This window comes from Watersipora subatra, chromosome 2 (genome assembly GCF_963576615.1).
Source record: "Watersipora subatra chromosome 2, tzWatSuba1.1, whole genome shotgun sequence".
NCBI classification, from domain to species: domain Eukaryota; kingdom Metazoa; phylum Bryozoa; class Gymnolaemata; order Cheilostomatida; family Watersiporidae; genus Watersipora; species Watersipora subatra.
In genome coordinates, this window is record NC_088709.1 from 28,796,473 (window position 1) to 28,812,305 (window position 15,833).

Genomic DNA, 15,833 nt, shown 5'->3' on the forward strand with positions numbered 1-15,833 from the left:
CAACCCAACAACTTTGAACTCACTGAATATGCAGTTGCATATGTTGCATGAGTATCCAAAAATATAGGATGGTTTTTCTAAAGTTAGATGAGCATGTCTGAGCTAAATTGCTTAAATTCATACTACGAAAGTTAATTTAAGCTATTACATCTTTGCTATTGTATCAAAGGTGTAGCTCCAAACATCTGTGAATAAATAAAATCTATCAGTACCGATTGTTATAATCAGGAGGGAACTGCTGATACTAATATGATATACTTACAAATATTTTATCTCGATGAGACTCTGACTTCTCTTTCATTAGTAAATTAGCAGTAAATATGATGATTTGAAAGGTGACTGTGATTTTGTTGTAGCTAAAGTGCCTAGGAAGAGTATAGTGGGGAGAAAATTGCCACGGCAAATTCGGATTTTTTATCTTAAATTTTTAAAAAGTTTAAAGCTGTTATTATCTAAAATTTACACTCGCTAAAACTAATCCATCTTGTAGGAAAAACTTTTAGATCTCTCTCATTTTTATTTTGTGGCAATTGGATCAAAACTTTTCAAAATATGGTAAAAAATGTCTGCCCATGAACTAACAACGTTTCAGAAAATTAATTACATTCTAGCTAAAATACGTAAAGAAATAGCTAAGAAGCTCTAGTTGTAATTTTAATCTAGTTGTAGTTGTAATCTGCCCATGCTAATTTGACATACTTACAAACAACCCTGCTAAACCAATAGTTGCCTTTTATGTTTGTTTATATTCATAGTTAAGCACCAGAATTGCCTAAGATAGTGAAAACTGCATCAGGGCACGGGTCTCTCAACATAGCCTCCTACTGAACTACCATGCTCGGTTCAGGCTATAATTTATTGAAGGCATCATCAGACCTCCCAAGAGTCATATAATTTTAACCAATCAGGAGTCAAACTCTGAGGTACCTTCTAAATTTAACCTTTATCTCATGATATATTAAGCTTTGTTGTTTCTGGCAACAGATGCTTGCACAATCATTTACAACATATAGAAACAAGGAGAAGCGTTTTTTGTGATGGATGCATTAAGAAGCATGTCGAATATTTACTTGTTGCTGAAATAGACTTGATTGCTTAGCTCTCTGTAATTATCTTCCAGGAAATTTCCAATTGCTAAATTATGTCATCATATTTTCTAAGGCAAGCCCATCCTACTGGTGAGATGTCAAGCAGTTTGCTGTATCAAATTTAATAAATATATCATTAGATTCAGATAGCTAAATACCAGCACCAGTGTAATACACATCAGTCACCCGCACAACGACATCTAGTTGTTCTAAATTAGCATATGGTATCTTGAATGTTAAGGATAAATGAGAGTTTAGCAGTCTGTAAACATAAGATTTTCTCATCTGATTAGAACGTCTGCCAGCCATTTAAGCTAGCTCCCTTAGATTGACTGCAGAACAGACTAGAGATAAAATACTTTACATATAGAACTGTTTTTTAAGCTGTTCACACACAATTCTTTCATTATAAAATTATTTCTTTTGTTGCTGTAATTCTTCATCAGGTGAATTGACTTCCTTTCAACAAACTTTCCCTTATGTCCAAACAGATGAGTTTAAATTAGTATAAATTTTATCAAAACGTATCAGTGTTTTTCTATCATTTACAATTGTTTTTGATGTTTAAAGTAATCTGATTGTCAGGATATTTAAGATTAAAATTGATAAAACTTAATCCCAGTTAAAATGATCAGATCAAGCGAAAGTGTGATTATGACGACTACAGTTGCAAAAAGGCCGACAGAACAGAAACGTGTAATGCTGCAATTTAAACGCAATAGCTGATATCAACAACAGCAAGGATAATAACTTGTGACGTAACTTCACACGTATTTTTCTTCTGTGCATTTTAATCGCAATGAAGTTTTGTTGATTTTAATAAAAAGCCGTAAGATCACCTCAAGCATAAAAAAAAACCTAAAATAATACCGAAATCTTGTCTAAGTTCACTGTTAACTGGCATATAATATAGTTTAATGGTTCATTGCAGTGTTCCCCTTTTTGCATTCAACTAAAAGAATCATAACTATCAAATCTATTGAATGTTTTTAGCAAACAAAAATGAAAATAAATAACAAAATTCCAAGTTTGTAATCATTGTACATGACTATTTAAAAGCGGGAGACTAAAGAATAAACTGAGGGACATATAAGCTGAGCGCAAGCACAGAAGTGAATACACAGGAAATTGTTGATGTTTGTATCCAGTTGCCTTTCAAGAACTAACAGAGAATTGAGAGAAAAAGTAAATGATCAGTAATTCTCTGAATGGTACATCTATCATCTTAAAAGCTCACAGGTTATTAGCCGATATCTATGAAAGTTCACAACATTCATGAATTACTGAACTCCTAACTAACAAGTCATATGCAGGCAAATCATGGTAAAAACATCCACCTATTTATTGAACCACATAAAAGTTTTGTAAAAACAGATTTTGTAAACAAGGCCAACTGTGGCTAGCACTGTCAATCAGAGATCGATGAATATGTGAAGCAGTGAAGCGGTTTTACTGAAGAGCCCGGTGTTATGAATATACCGTAGAGCCTCTATTTGAACGCCCCTTGTATTTGAATAGCACCTCTATTACTACATTACTAGGGGAAACAGTGAAAAATAGAATGCCATGGTGTTCAAATAGAGGTTTTATGGTATATACATGTATATATTATGTGTTGAGTGTCATAACTAAAGGGTGACTAAACATGGTTGGGTCTAAATTCATTCAAGCATATCAGCCGTATCTCTCTCGCAAACAACTTTATGTAAATTTATTACATCAAAAATGTAAATTATTACAAGAAGTAAACCGCTGTTAGCTGTTTTATTGAACAATAAGTTAGAGAGATCTTCCAAAGTTTCATTGAAACTGAAGTGAACAGAGACTCTTGTGTGGACAAACAGACAGAGGTGTTGGTCACCATGACGTCTCTAAACAACTGTGAATCAATGAATATCCAAATGACAGAAGTTAAAATATGAAAAGGGCGCGAGCGCGCGCGCGCGCGCGCACACACACACACACTGATCATCTATGTAACTTCATTAGTAACTCTTATATTTTTGGGTAGCTTTTATATCATTATGTGTTTTTTTGTGTGAATAGATAGTGAACCTGCGAGTATTCCAGCAGCTTAAGGCTGGTTCACACTAGATCGCAGTTTTTCTTTCGGCGTTCATCGCCGGTTATGTGAACCATAAACCTATGGCATTGACCAAGCAATAGAGATACGTCGGGAAAGTTTGCAGCTGTCAAACTTTCCCGATATTTTGCCGAGCATCGGTGACTGCCTGCACAATGTGAACCATTTTGGCGATAGTAATTTGCGGTCAAGGATAGTGTAATTTGTTATTTATATTTCTGATAGTTGTTGCGGGACTAGTATTTGATTTAGGAACGTGAAAACAAAGAGGTTTCTTCGCAAAAAATTAAAAGAAAAATGATAACACTATGTCACGGAGTATTTGCTGATGCAAATGGGTTTATGATAGTGGGAAAATTCTTCTCATCGACGTAAATCGAAGTATATCGATCGAAGTAAACAGCAAAATAGTGTGAACCATCCTTTACATTTTACAACCAATCAGAGGGTCAAAACTTCAACCATTGGAGAACAAAAGAGAAACTGCTAATACCATCAAAGAAAATATTATAAGCTGCAGACTTTGGTGATAGTTCAGCAGAGATTCAGCTATAAGGTTCAGCAGAGTGTGTAGTTTTGAGTATTGGTGACTGAAGTTATATTCATTTTTGAGTGCAGTAGCTGCCGATCGTGAGTAACGGGGTTTCTTCCAAGTTTGACTGTGTTCTTGCATCATATAAAATTGCACTACATCAGCACGAGTACAATAAGTATATGCAGCATATTTTGCATATACATGTACATGTACATCTATGGAATTTTATACCATAACTTACTTGGAATCATTATTGATTGATTATTGATTGACTTATATATATTAAATGTAAAAACTACTTATGCAACCGCTGTCTACACTCGATAGATAGTTTCTGTGAAGGCCGCAATAAAGTACATGAACCAACACTTTCTCTTCATCTCAACTACCTTAATCTCTCTTCCAAATCATTTTTTCCCATCCCTTTATCCGGCAACAACTTTATTACCAACTGTTCCAAATGTTTCCATATTGCTGAAACAGACCCAGACAAAAAAGAGACGGCTAAAAGTTTATAAAAACATTAATGTAATCAAACTGCAATAATTCACAATCATTGTGCAAACACATCTACGGCAGCTTGGCAAAGGCTGCTGATTTATCGTAATCATTTCTGTCAGCAATTGGAAAGAATAAACACAACAGACTATTACTCTTCAACTATGTGTGTAGTGAAAGGAGGCGTAAGAGCTTGTCTATATTGCCAGTCTACAAAAGTAGACTGGCAGAAATAGGCATTGTTATTAAAGGTAACATTGCGCAACATTGCATAGTTATTACGCTGTTGTTTTTGTATGAGTGAATCACGCTCTAAAGCTACACCGTGTTGACTTCTAAGGCTGAAGTAATCTGGAAAAGAAATAAGAGTCATTGCGAAATGCTAGTAATAGTAATAGCCTCCCTACGAAAGAGATAAGATGAACTAATACAAAGTTTTGATAGATTTTATCAGAAAGTATCACTATTTTTTTATCATTTGTGATTGCTTTGATGTTTGAGGTAATTTGACTGCCAAGATTAAATTGCCAAAACTTGATTGTGTTTAAAAGGCTCAAATGAAAATTAAGTGTCGAAGTGATGTCACTAGTTGCGCTGCTTCCTGTCTCTCTCGTAATTGATTTTGGCTATTGTGTTCGAGTGGTAGCGTTAGGTGTCTCTATTCTGTCGATCTCATTGCTGAAGTGCAACTATGGATGTCATAACCGCACGTTCAGTTGAATCTGAGCTTTTAAACCGCAATCAGGTTTTGTCGATCTTATTCTTGAAACGTGCTGGCAGTCAGATCACACAAAACATAAAAAATGCAAGTGATTGGAAGACATCGATATTTCTGATAAAATATACTAAAGTTTTCTGCAAGTTTATTTTAACATAGCGTACTGAAAGTGTCAGAACTTGATATAATTTTTACATCTTGGATTTTTATAAAAACCAATTTTTATTATGACACTTGTCATATAAATTGTATAATTGTTGAATTAATTTTTAATACTTTTATTTATGAAACAATTTTCTTATTCAGAGAGATGTCATTAAAACTTTACTTATATAAGATATAACGCTATAATATATATTAGACACTACCATATACTATCTCTTGTAAACGCTGCCCTAATAATCAAGCAAAAATACAGATGCTGCAAAGCGATTGAGGGATGTATGTAATGAACCTTTCTGATCCCAATAACTAGCTCTCCGACTAAAAATGCAAAGAATGAAAAACTTTATTTTGCTTTTTGTTGCTAGCGATGCAATATTATTATGGCAATGAAATAATAAATAATTTATCAGTGCAACACTCAAATCATCTCGTTGATAGATCCAGTTAAATTATGGCCTAAGATTAATGACTAGAAACCCACGGAGTTTTCCGGCAACATCTTGTTTACAAGTTTTCAGTGTGCCTTTTTATTTTCGTCGTACTTGCCACTCAATGTTTTTCATTCCTTTACAACAACACATTTTACAAAAATGACTTCATGTTGTTGTCTTAAATTTCCTTATTTTTCATCTGATTTTAAATAGCTTCCATCTAGAACATCGATTCACCACTTTAGATTCTTAAAAGCTGATTTGGACACAAAATGGGTGTAAAGTTATTCAAATTGAAATAAACAATTTTCTAATGTTCAAATCTAGAACAAGATAACTAGACTATTATTGACACATTTTTAATTTCTACATAAATAGATCATGCCAGGCTATAGGAGCCTGCTACCAGTAACACATGTATTCCGGTACCATCTGTGCATGGATCAGGCCTACCGCAACTTAACCCGCAATCTTTATACAAATGAGAAGGGTGAACTAGATACCCTTACAAAACCAAAATCAATATCTGAAGAAACACTGCGCTATACTAGTGATATACCATGGCAGCATTTAAAAGGCGAGAATAAACAAATGTATTTATCGGCCAGCCACTGCCACAGAATGGAAATTTTAGCATGTCTGCACCTGTTCTTGCCTGCTGGATGCCATAAAATTCCTGTCAAGAGAGTGAATCTGGTCTAGCGAAAGGCAGAAATCACTAAACATTTGCATGCGGGTCTATAGAATACAGCCGTAGACTGTCTTAGTCGCTTCGACTGAGTGCAGGAGAGAGAAATATATATTGTAAGTTCAAGGTTATATATGCATGAATACTAGACTGAAAATAAGAAAACTTATTATTTAGTAAGATATAGACTGTGCCAACATGCAGTATAAAATAGAACATATTAAATAACAACATTTTAATGAGATGATAGAAGCAAATAAAGAGGAAAGGTTGTGCAATGTAAAGATGAGTAAGCAAATTAGACAAGCCAGCAAGATGAAGAAGCAGAGTAGATGATGTTAGGTGTTGAATAGAATATGAGTTTAGCTTTAAGGATTTAAATGGAGAGGAGGATGCATAGAGATGGAGTAACTGGTGTCCGATGTGGTCACCTATCTTGGTTCATGTTGGTAACTTCTTGAAGTTAACAAGCAGATATTATTGGAATGTTGCTTAGCCAGACGTGGTGACAAATAAGTTTGGAAAAATCTTTGGAGCTTTTGGAGGCAATGATAACATGTTGTCAACAACACTGGAATCTCATAAAATGAAAAAACTGGAGAAGCTATAAATATATGCAAAACCAAATGCTTTGAATACCGTGCTGCTGATATAGATACATGTACATGGTGTGTTGAAGAGTTCTGGTAAAAGAATTGTAGCTCAAGGTTTACATAATAGCATGATTATCGAGGTGAAACTCTGTCAACAGCTGAACATCAAACATGCAATGTGGTCAGACTGATGGGATAGATCTCTTAATAAGACAATGCCAGAGCAATATCCAATATGGAGACCAAGTTCAGTCGATTGTCCTTCCCCAGTCTGATCACCTTCCAGCTTTATTTTGTTGAGTTCTGGTCACAGACTCTAGTGGTCTTAAAACTGGCATATGTCTGATAATAAAGACACTTGATTGAGAATGAGCCTAAAATGAGTAAAGAAGATGCCTTTAGGTTTGAGAAACAAGCTCTACCGTTGAAAATCAAGAAGATAATCTTGTGTTACTCATCTACCAAAAGCTGCAATCACTGAACACTCTCGCTTGGTCTCTTCTTGAATAAGTGCTCTTAATTATTGTTAATTATATTTGTTATGTTTTAGTAATCTAGTGTTGGCTTTGAAAATGGAAAAAACTCTTATAGTAATAAAAGTCACAGTTGATAACATGCATTTGACAAATACATTTGAATATCCATATAAATATAGCGATCGAAAGAAAATGCACCAGCAATGATCAACAGAACTTAGATCGATACTATTTGATCGATAAAATTAAAAAAAATCCTATGATGAAAAAGTTGCTTATACATGCCGGTCTGATTGACCCGATAAATTGACCGCTTGCATCAGTGGAGTATTTGTAATGTCACCAAGCAATCAATATGTCCGACTATTTGCAGACAGTGGAAGTGAATTTGTCGACCAGTTGAGGTGGAATTGTCAGAATTGATAGCAACTGATCTAGACTGCAAGATTTTGGCAGTCTAGATCAGTTGCTATCGACTCTGACACTTTTTGTGTGACGACTGCAGTTACTACTTCAAATGCCAACAGAGCATGTCATGAACGCGACTAAAATAAGATAGATCTTGTGAAATACCACAAACCATCAGATAAATACCACACACATATTGCATCAAAACCCATTTTTGAGAAGACATATTTAGCGTGGTCACGAAAAGTGAGTAATTTTATTTAAATAAGTTGTTCATATTCTTATATAACAGATTAAACTTACGACATCTATCTACCAAAATCTTTCTCTATTTGCCACACACCACTACAATAGATAACAAAATATAATAATACATATATGTATATATTGTTTTTTTGCAATGTGTCAAAGCTTGACTGTAAGTTCTGCACAGCCAATATATTGCTGATGATCAAAGAGTATGCCATGAAATAGCATAATATATAATAACTTATAATATAATGTATAAATAAAATAATGCATGTGTAATACACAGGTAATTAGGAACTAAGGCTACCATGAGTCCTAGAGTCTATCAAGAGAATGCAACTTGTCAATATTAATGAGTGGATATTTTTTGTATGTTTCATTAGAAATTATTGTATAAAAAGTTGAGAAAACATCAGGTTCGCTTTAATATAGTTTTGAAATAAATAAAACGTCATGATATTTGGGCATTTTCCTATAACATTGAGTGGCGAAAACTGGATATTTTAGATTTAAGGCTTTATTGATTCTGTAAAACCGAGGCTTGACATTTGAACTCTAAATATCAGTACCTATAGCATAAAACCTCTACTTGAATGCCATGACACTCTACTTATCAGCCTTTTCCTTAGAGCAGAGGTTAAATAGAGATGGCATTTAAATACAGGTTTACAGTATATTTGTTATTAGTATAAAGCGCTAGCCTTTTGAAAACATAGACGTTGGACGTACAATTAAAACTTATAAAGATATCAAATATTTATTAACCACTAAGCCATGATATCTAAGAATATTATGGAGTTATGATTATTTCTACTAGATATTCAATTGATATGACTTTCAGAGACCAAGGAGCCATTAGAGGAGGATTTTCATGGAGTTATTTTAAGAGAAATCAAATGTTTGTAGTAGGCATCTGTATACATTTACAAAATCGTTCGCGGCTAGCAGAAGTGTTAGCCACAAAAATACGGTCACAAACTAACATGTCGACAAACATGTCACAACTGGGCTCTGAGCCATGATAGCCAAGCTATACCACCTACAGAGTCTTCATCAATAATTTTATGATCTATTTATGGCAATTGTCTTACTTGATGAAAAAAAATTAGTTCAAAAATTCAAGAGAAATAAATCTGAAAGAATGCACACAATGTGTCACCATCTATGAAAAGGCTAATAGCAAGCTGAGAATATTCCGCAAAATTATTATTTACAATGTAGAATAATAATCATTTTTATAACAAAAGTACATAGATATTTGCCCAGGCTATCACTAATGTAATCTGTTTATGAATCATGGAAAAATCGTCAAATTAAAAGTCTTAGTCAAATACCATCAACAAGTAAATAAACATTGGAAAGTAAAGCCAACCTGCTCAGTCATGAAGATGGACTTACGCAAAATTTTAGTAGATTTTACCAGAAAGTATCGTTATTGTTTTATCATTTGTGATTGTTTTCAATGTTTGAGGTGATCTGACTGCCAGGATGTTTCAAAATTAAAATTGACAAAACTTTATTGTAATTAAAACGTTCAGATCTATCGAAAGTGCGATTATGGCATCTATAGTTGTCAAGTGAGGACAGAGTAGAGACGCGTAACACAGCAACTTGAATGCAATATCTGATATCAACTATCGCAACGATAACAACTAGTGACATCATTTCATTCATATTTTCCTTCTGAGTATTTTAACCGATCAAGTTTTGTCGGTTTTAATCATGAAACATTCTGGCAGTCGGATCACCTCAAACATCTGTAATAATTGAAATGATGGAAAAATGCTGATACTTTCTAATTAGATTTACTAAAATTGTGTGCAAGTCAATCTTTAGGGGTGTAATTGAGCAGATTCATCAGGCATATTTTAGGAAAATATATGAAATCACCATACAGCTATACTATGATCAATTGCATAACTTTTTGTGCCCACAGTGTCTTCTAATAGACTATTTCTTCAGACGAAATCTGCCAATTATACGCCTGAAAACAGTCTAGAATTAATCAGTTACCTATTAGAGCCTCATGAAGACATACTAAAATATTGCATCATTATTTTGTAGCTGGTGCATTGCCAAGTTCATTTGTGAGATTTGGCAGCGCCACGCGTGAAGTGGCACTAAGTTGGTGACAAGTGTGGAGTAAATCATAGCTGATCATTATCATGCTAGGGGTGTAGTTCAAAAGGTTTAATCACTGTTTTGAAGCGCTGCATCGGCCAATCACCTGGAAATTTCTTCTAATCTAGTCACTCCTTTCGAAAGACTGAGAGATTAATTATTAACTCACATCTTTAGTAGCTGTTTTAGACTGTGTTCCTACATAAAAGCATTAGTTTAGATGATTCTCTGTTTGATTTAAGTTAAGCCTGATTTGTGGATAATTGGTGATGCAGGGCGGGAAGCGCCGAGGTGATGCGCGATATTTTTGCGTCATGAACAACTCACATAAGTGCAGTGATAATAAACCACAAAAGTGTCGCTTGACTTCGCTAAAAAGTCTAATAAAAGCAAACTTCTGTGCAACGTTGCGTCACCAAATATGCTTTAAGATTTGCATAAGGCGCTCATGAAACATCATGGAGTAGATTTCCTACCATAGCCGACTGATTTCGTCTGGTTTTCTTTTCAAACCAACATAAAAAGAGCACAAGCTCAAATGTAAGCATTACTTACAATATATAGATTGTAAATAATACGTATATTTATATAAAATATGTTATTCTGCAATCTATGTGCCTGGACAAGAATCACAACTTCATTTATACAGCTGTAATCTGTGAAATATATCTGAGCTGAACTTTTGATTCTATCTAATATGGCCAATAGATCTTCAACACATTTCTCTATGACAAACATGGTGGAGGGTTTAACTTCTGATGAATATTAATCAGACAGCTTGGCTCTTACATGACAATTTGTTGCTTTTAAGTGCCGCTGTACAAGATCCATTGTGGCTTTTTAGGGGATGATTTCAAGATTTAGTAAGGTGACATCTGTGATTAAAAGGAATGCACTATTTCTAATGCAATTTTTTAATTTTTTGGATCATCTATGACAGTAAAAGCGAAGAATGTGCTAAAATAAAGCCTCACATATTTCTTATACAATTTATTTATATTACTAAACAAGAAACGTAATAAAATATAATAGCAGATTAATATTTTTGTCTATAAGAGTCCTTGTCACCCCAAACCCTTCAACAGGGTACTGTATTACATAAAACCTTATGTTATCTGATTAAGCTAGTAATGGAGAACTGTTTGAGAAGATACAATCAAACAGACAGCTAAGGTATCTACTATGGCACCTCTGGCCATTAGCTAGTGTTTGTGTCTTCAGGCATTCGTAGAATTTTATGAGGTCGAACTTCAAGCGCTACCAGGCAATGATAAACATGACCAGATGTATTTTCATTAGTCAACCACATGTCAACACACCAGATATGTTGAGTCGTGTGCTACGTGACAGAAGCCCACAAAACATGAATTTGTTTATTTAGGGCGATGTTATTGTCTGTACAGATCATAGCACTCTAGTGCTAAGAAAGGAGAAGCTATTATTATTATAATATGTATTTTAGATAAGCTAATAATAAGAATTAAATCAAATTGACTATAATGCTTCAAAAAATTGCATTATCGTATGTTTGATAATTTATTTATAATACAGCAGAAAATAGTGAAACACACACAGAAATAAAAATGTAATTTGCTATCATGTAGACTTGTATCAAGAAGGAACAGTCTTCAAGTCTTGAAGTCAATAACTTTTCTAAACCTTTGTATATTCTTGCTCTGTCATATATGAGACCATCTGTCTGAATAATTCTCACCTGGAGTTCAACCATCAACCATGTTCGTTTGTCAAAGATTTAAAAAGTACAGCCTCTATAGAGTAACTTAACCTAAGCATTTGTTTGCATAACCTGAGATTTTTATTCGCATTGAGAAGGCACTATACTCTTTACAAAAGTAGTGCCTTCTCAATGTATATTATGTCAAATATATATTACTCTTGTAAAGAGTGATCTATATTTTGACATAAGGTCTTATAAAGTTTAAAGCATTAGTTGGAAGCAGAGACTCTTCTTTATTAAAAATAATATGAAACATTAAAATCAAATTACCACAGAACAAATGACACAAATTTGACTGGTAAATGTTTGTTACAGTAACAGGTCAGCGATGATGTAACCAAGGACCGACGTCACACTGGCGAAGATCCATAAAATTAAATCGTTACAATTTGGAAGACCGATCCTATCAAAGAAATCTCCTGGCTGGAAAGAATTGGCTCTGAAAGATCGACATGAACATGCCATGCCACAAAACAAAGCCCCACTATTCCAGAGGGATACATATGGCAGACAATTAGTGGAATACCAGCAAATATATTTATTAGTAAAATGCCCAAAAAGTGATACCACTAGAATAAAAGGAGTACATATACAATTTAGGCTACCAAATTGGCTGCTACAGTTACTTCTTCAGAGTTCATTGCCGTACAGAAGAGGATATTATGAACTAGAGTCAAAAAGTTGATTTTTTTCAAAGTGTTATATACCAATTAATAAATATTGCAACTTTACGGTTGGCAATTTAGAAGGTCAAACAAACTCTTTTTCAAACGGTAGCTGAATGGAAATTATCGCAAAGTGATGTCATATTCAATAGCTCAGTGTCTAGCTATGCCCAAACAATTCAGGTCGAGCAAGCAGCTGTCATGGCTGACAATGCAAGAGAAATTAGTCTCACAGCTTTTGAGTTGATCAAGGTATCTACCATTATCTGATTGTTGTGGGAAACAGTGTTGGTCTGCTAGACATCTCCGTTTTAGGCAAAATTTGTGTTTATAGCAAGTGTGTAACATTGAAAAAAATTTTAATATTGAATTTAAATGACTGGGTATACAAAGCAAAACTTGGCTAATCTCTAAGTGAAGTGTTATTAATTATTAGAAAAAGAATCAAAACCTGCCATACATGCCGCTTGACTGATCTATGCAGCAGGAACAAAGGCTAGTACATTTAGCCATAACTAGCCAAGGAGTTTCTCTTTAGATGCATGATATGAGCAAATGACAAGATTAATCACTTTTAGTACCCTGCCCTTCTCTCATCTTTAAAAAGATTAAAAAGCTTCAATGTTATTTCACTGGACAATACTGATTTTATTAGACAATTCTAAATGTGTTAACTCTTGCTTGCCTTTTCTAGTGTATCATAGAGGCTACAACTCTACAAGCAAAGCTGAATCTTTATAGGAGCCTGAAGATAAATAAAATTCTGAACTGCATGGTGAAGTGAAAGTAAGGAGGAAAGTAATGCTTTATATATAGCTAAGGCTAAACGGTAAGCTAAGGTTTGGCATAGAGTCGAAGCTGTAAGAATGCCTAAACTAAAGGAGCTGAGGCTAAGTAGAGAAGTCATATGGAAGACCAAAGTTTATTATACAGAGGCTGCTAAAGCGATGGGTGACTAAGATACTTCTATGTTGTTTATGGGTTCCCAAAGGGGTATCTAGAGGAGCACCTAAAGGAGTACCTAGAGGAGCCCTAGAGGAGTCCTTGAGTGATACCTAAAGGATTATTTAGAAGGGTACTTAGAGGAGTACCAACATAGTACTTTATAGATGACCCAAATACAGTTTTAACATACATCTAACGAGTTTATTATAATGCAAGCATTTGCTATCATTGCCTAAAACACTAAAATACTTGTAGAGATCTTAGGCTATGGTTTAACAACATAACCCCAAGCTATTCGCCATCAATAGACCAGAGTTGTGCTCATTACTGCGTACTGCACCGCAATAATGCAGTGCATTACCAATGCCTCAAAACTTATGCATCGGTACTGCACAGCATGCATCACAAAATACCAAAAAAATAAAGGCATGGGATATTTGTTTAGTGTTACGTCTATCTATAAACTTGGAGTTATGTTCTACGTGCTACCTTTAGAAAAATGTTGTAGACGCCGTAAAAATGAACTTACACAAAATTTTGTAGATTTATCAGCAATCTACAGTATTTTTTTTATCATTTGTGGCATTTTGTGTTTGAGATATCCAGATGTCCAGATGTTTCAAGATGAAAGTCAATTAAACTTAATCACGATTAAAACGATCAGTAAATCCATCTTTCTACCAGCTCATCTTAATTGAGCACCCATCGTCCGCTCGTCGTCCACTCGTCGTCTGCTCATCGTCCGCCCGTCATCCGCTCGTTGTCAGTTCAATTATAGCCTCAAAGTTTTATGAACAAAAAATCCTTCTCCTCTAGAATCGAAACCTCCAGGTCTGTAGAACAAAATACTAAACCACTAGGCTGTGTGTCTAACTGGCCATAGCAATGAATGATTGTGATCATATTTATTACATCAGTTAAAAACCGTTTAAAGTGCTTGGGATAATACTACTAGTTATTAGCTAGCACACTTGATCATTATGCGTAACGTAACGATCATTAGGCTGGCTTCACACACAGTTCTTATTATAACAAAGATTTTTACTAGCTTACTGGGTAAGTTACTTAAATTTATCAGGTAATTATTTTATTACATGTGCATCGCCGACATTCAGCTAGTTACTATGTGAAATACCTGTAAATGAATAAAAAAACGTGTTTTTACAAACTCCAAACGGGTTTGCTATATTAAAGCCTAAGACCATGAAAATATTTGCAAGAGCTTAGTTCATGATTTAACTGACATATCCCCAAACATTTTGCTGCGAACGCCAATGAACCTAAATTTGCTATTGTGTACCATTGCAAACTTTAATGTATCTTCATATGCAGCCCATATCTGTACTGTTGTACGAACGCTTCAGCATTTTCTTCTAGTATATAACTACTGTACTTTTCCTAATATTGTGATTGGCATGCAAGTCCAATCTGAAGGCCTCATGCGTATCCCATCGTGTAAACCCTATACAAAATACAAGAATCACACATTGTTTAAAAGGAGACAAACCTTAGATAAAATACACAGCTACCAGTTATTCGCTGTTTCCATGACGCGGTTAACCAGTGATGTAGAGCTAACCTTTTTTTAAACATAACTGCAAAGTTGAGATAAGTGGATGTAGGCGACCAAGAGTCGCAATGCGACTCCACCGCCACGTAGTGGCGGTTGGAACAGCTGGGGGCTGCTGCATGCCCCCCAGTGGGGTCCGGGGTGAAGCCCCGGCGCCAAAGCTTGCAAGACTTTAAAATCATGTATATGATATGAGAAATGAGCACATCTGTAGTAATAAATAAGTTGAGTATATGATAAAAATCAACGCCTTTGACCTTTGTCCTTCAGTACAAATGCTGACTGCAATTGGTTCGCTGTAATCTGATCTTAGCCTTTGTTGTCGACAACCAATTAGGATCACAATCTTGTCACGTTACATGACCATTACGTCACTGTATTGTACTGTATGCTGATTTTATATTGAATGGCCCTTGAATGTCGACTATAATGACATTAGTGTACTTGAATCAATGAAATAGAGCTATAATTTACATTGAGAATTGGCAAAGTCTAAATCTTTTTAACCCTAACTATAGTAATACTTAAAAACACACACAGAGTCTCTAACCATAACTTAGTTAAGGAGAGTTAGGGTAGCACTACATCACTGCGGTTAACCCACAAGTTTGAGTCATCCTCAAGGTGGAAATGGCCAAAATTCGCAAGTCACATGAGTTTTACTACTTACAAATCTTTGCCAAATGTCTCAAGGTTGAGAAGAATGGAAGAGGCGCTCCCGGATGATGACTCCAGGATGGTGCACAAGCTAATACTGTGCTATCATTTTAAACATATTCCACTTTTCAGTCTTTTTTTCACTTGAACAGTTCTGAATGACTTACTACACGATTTCTGGAGTGGATTTCCTTATCTTTTTTTT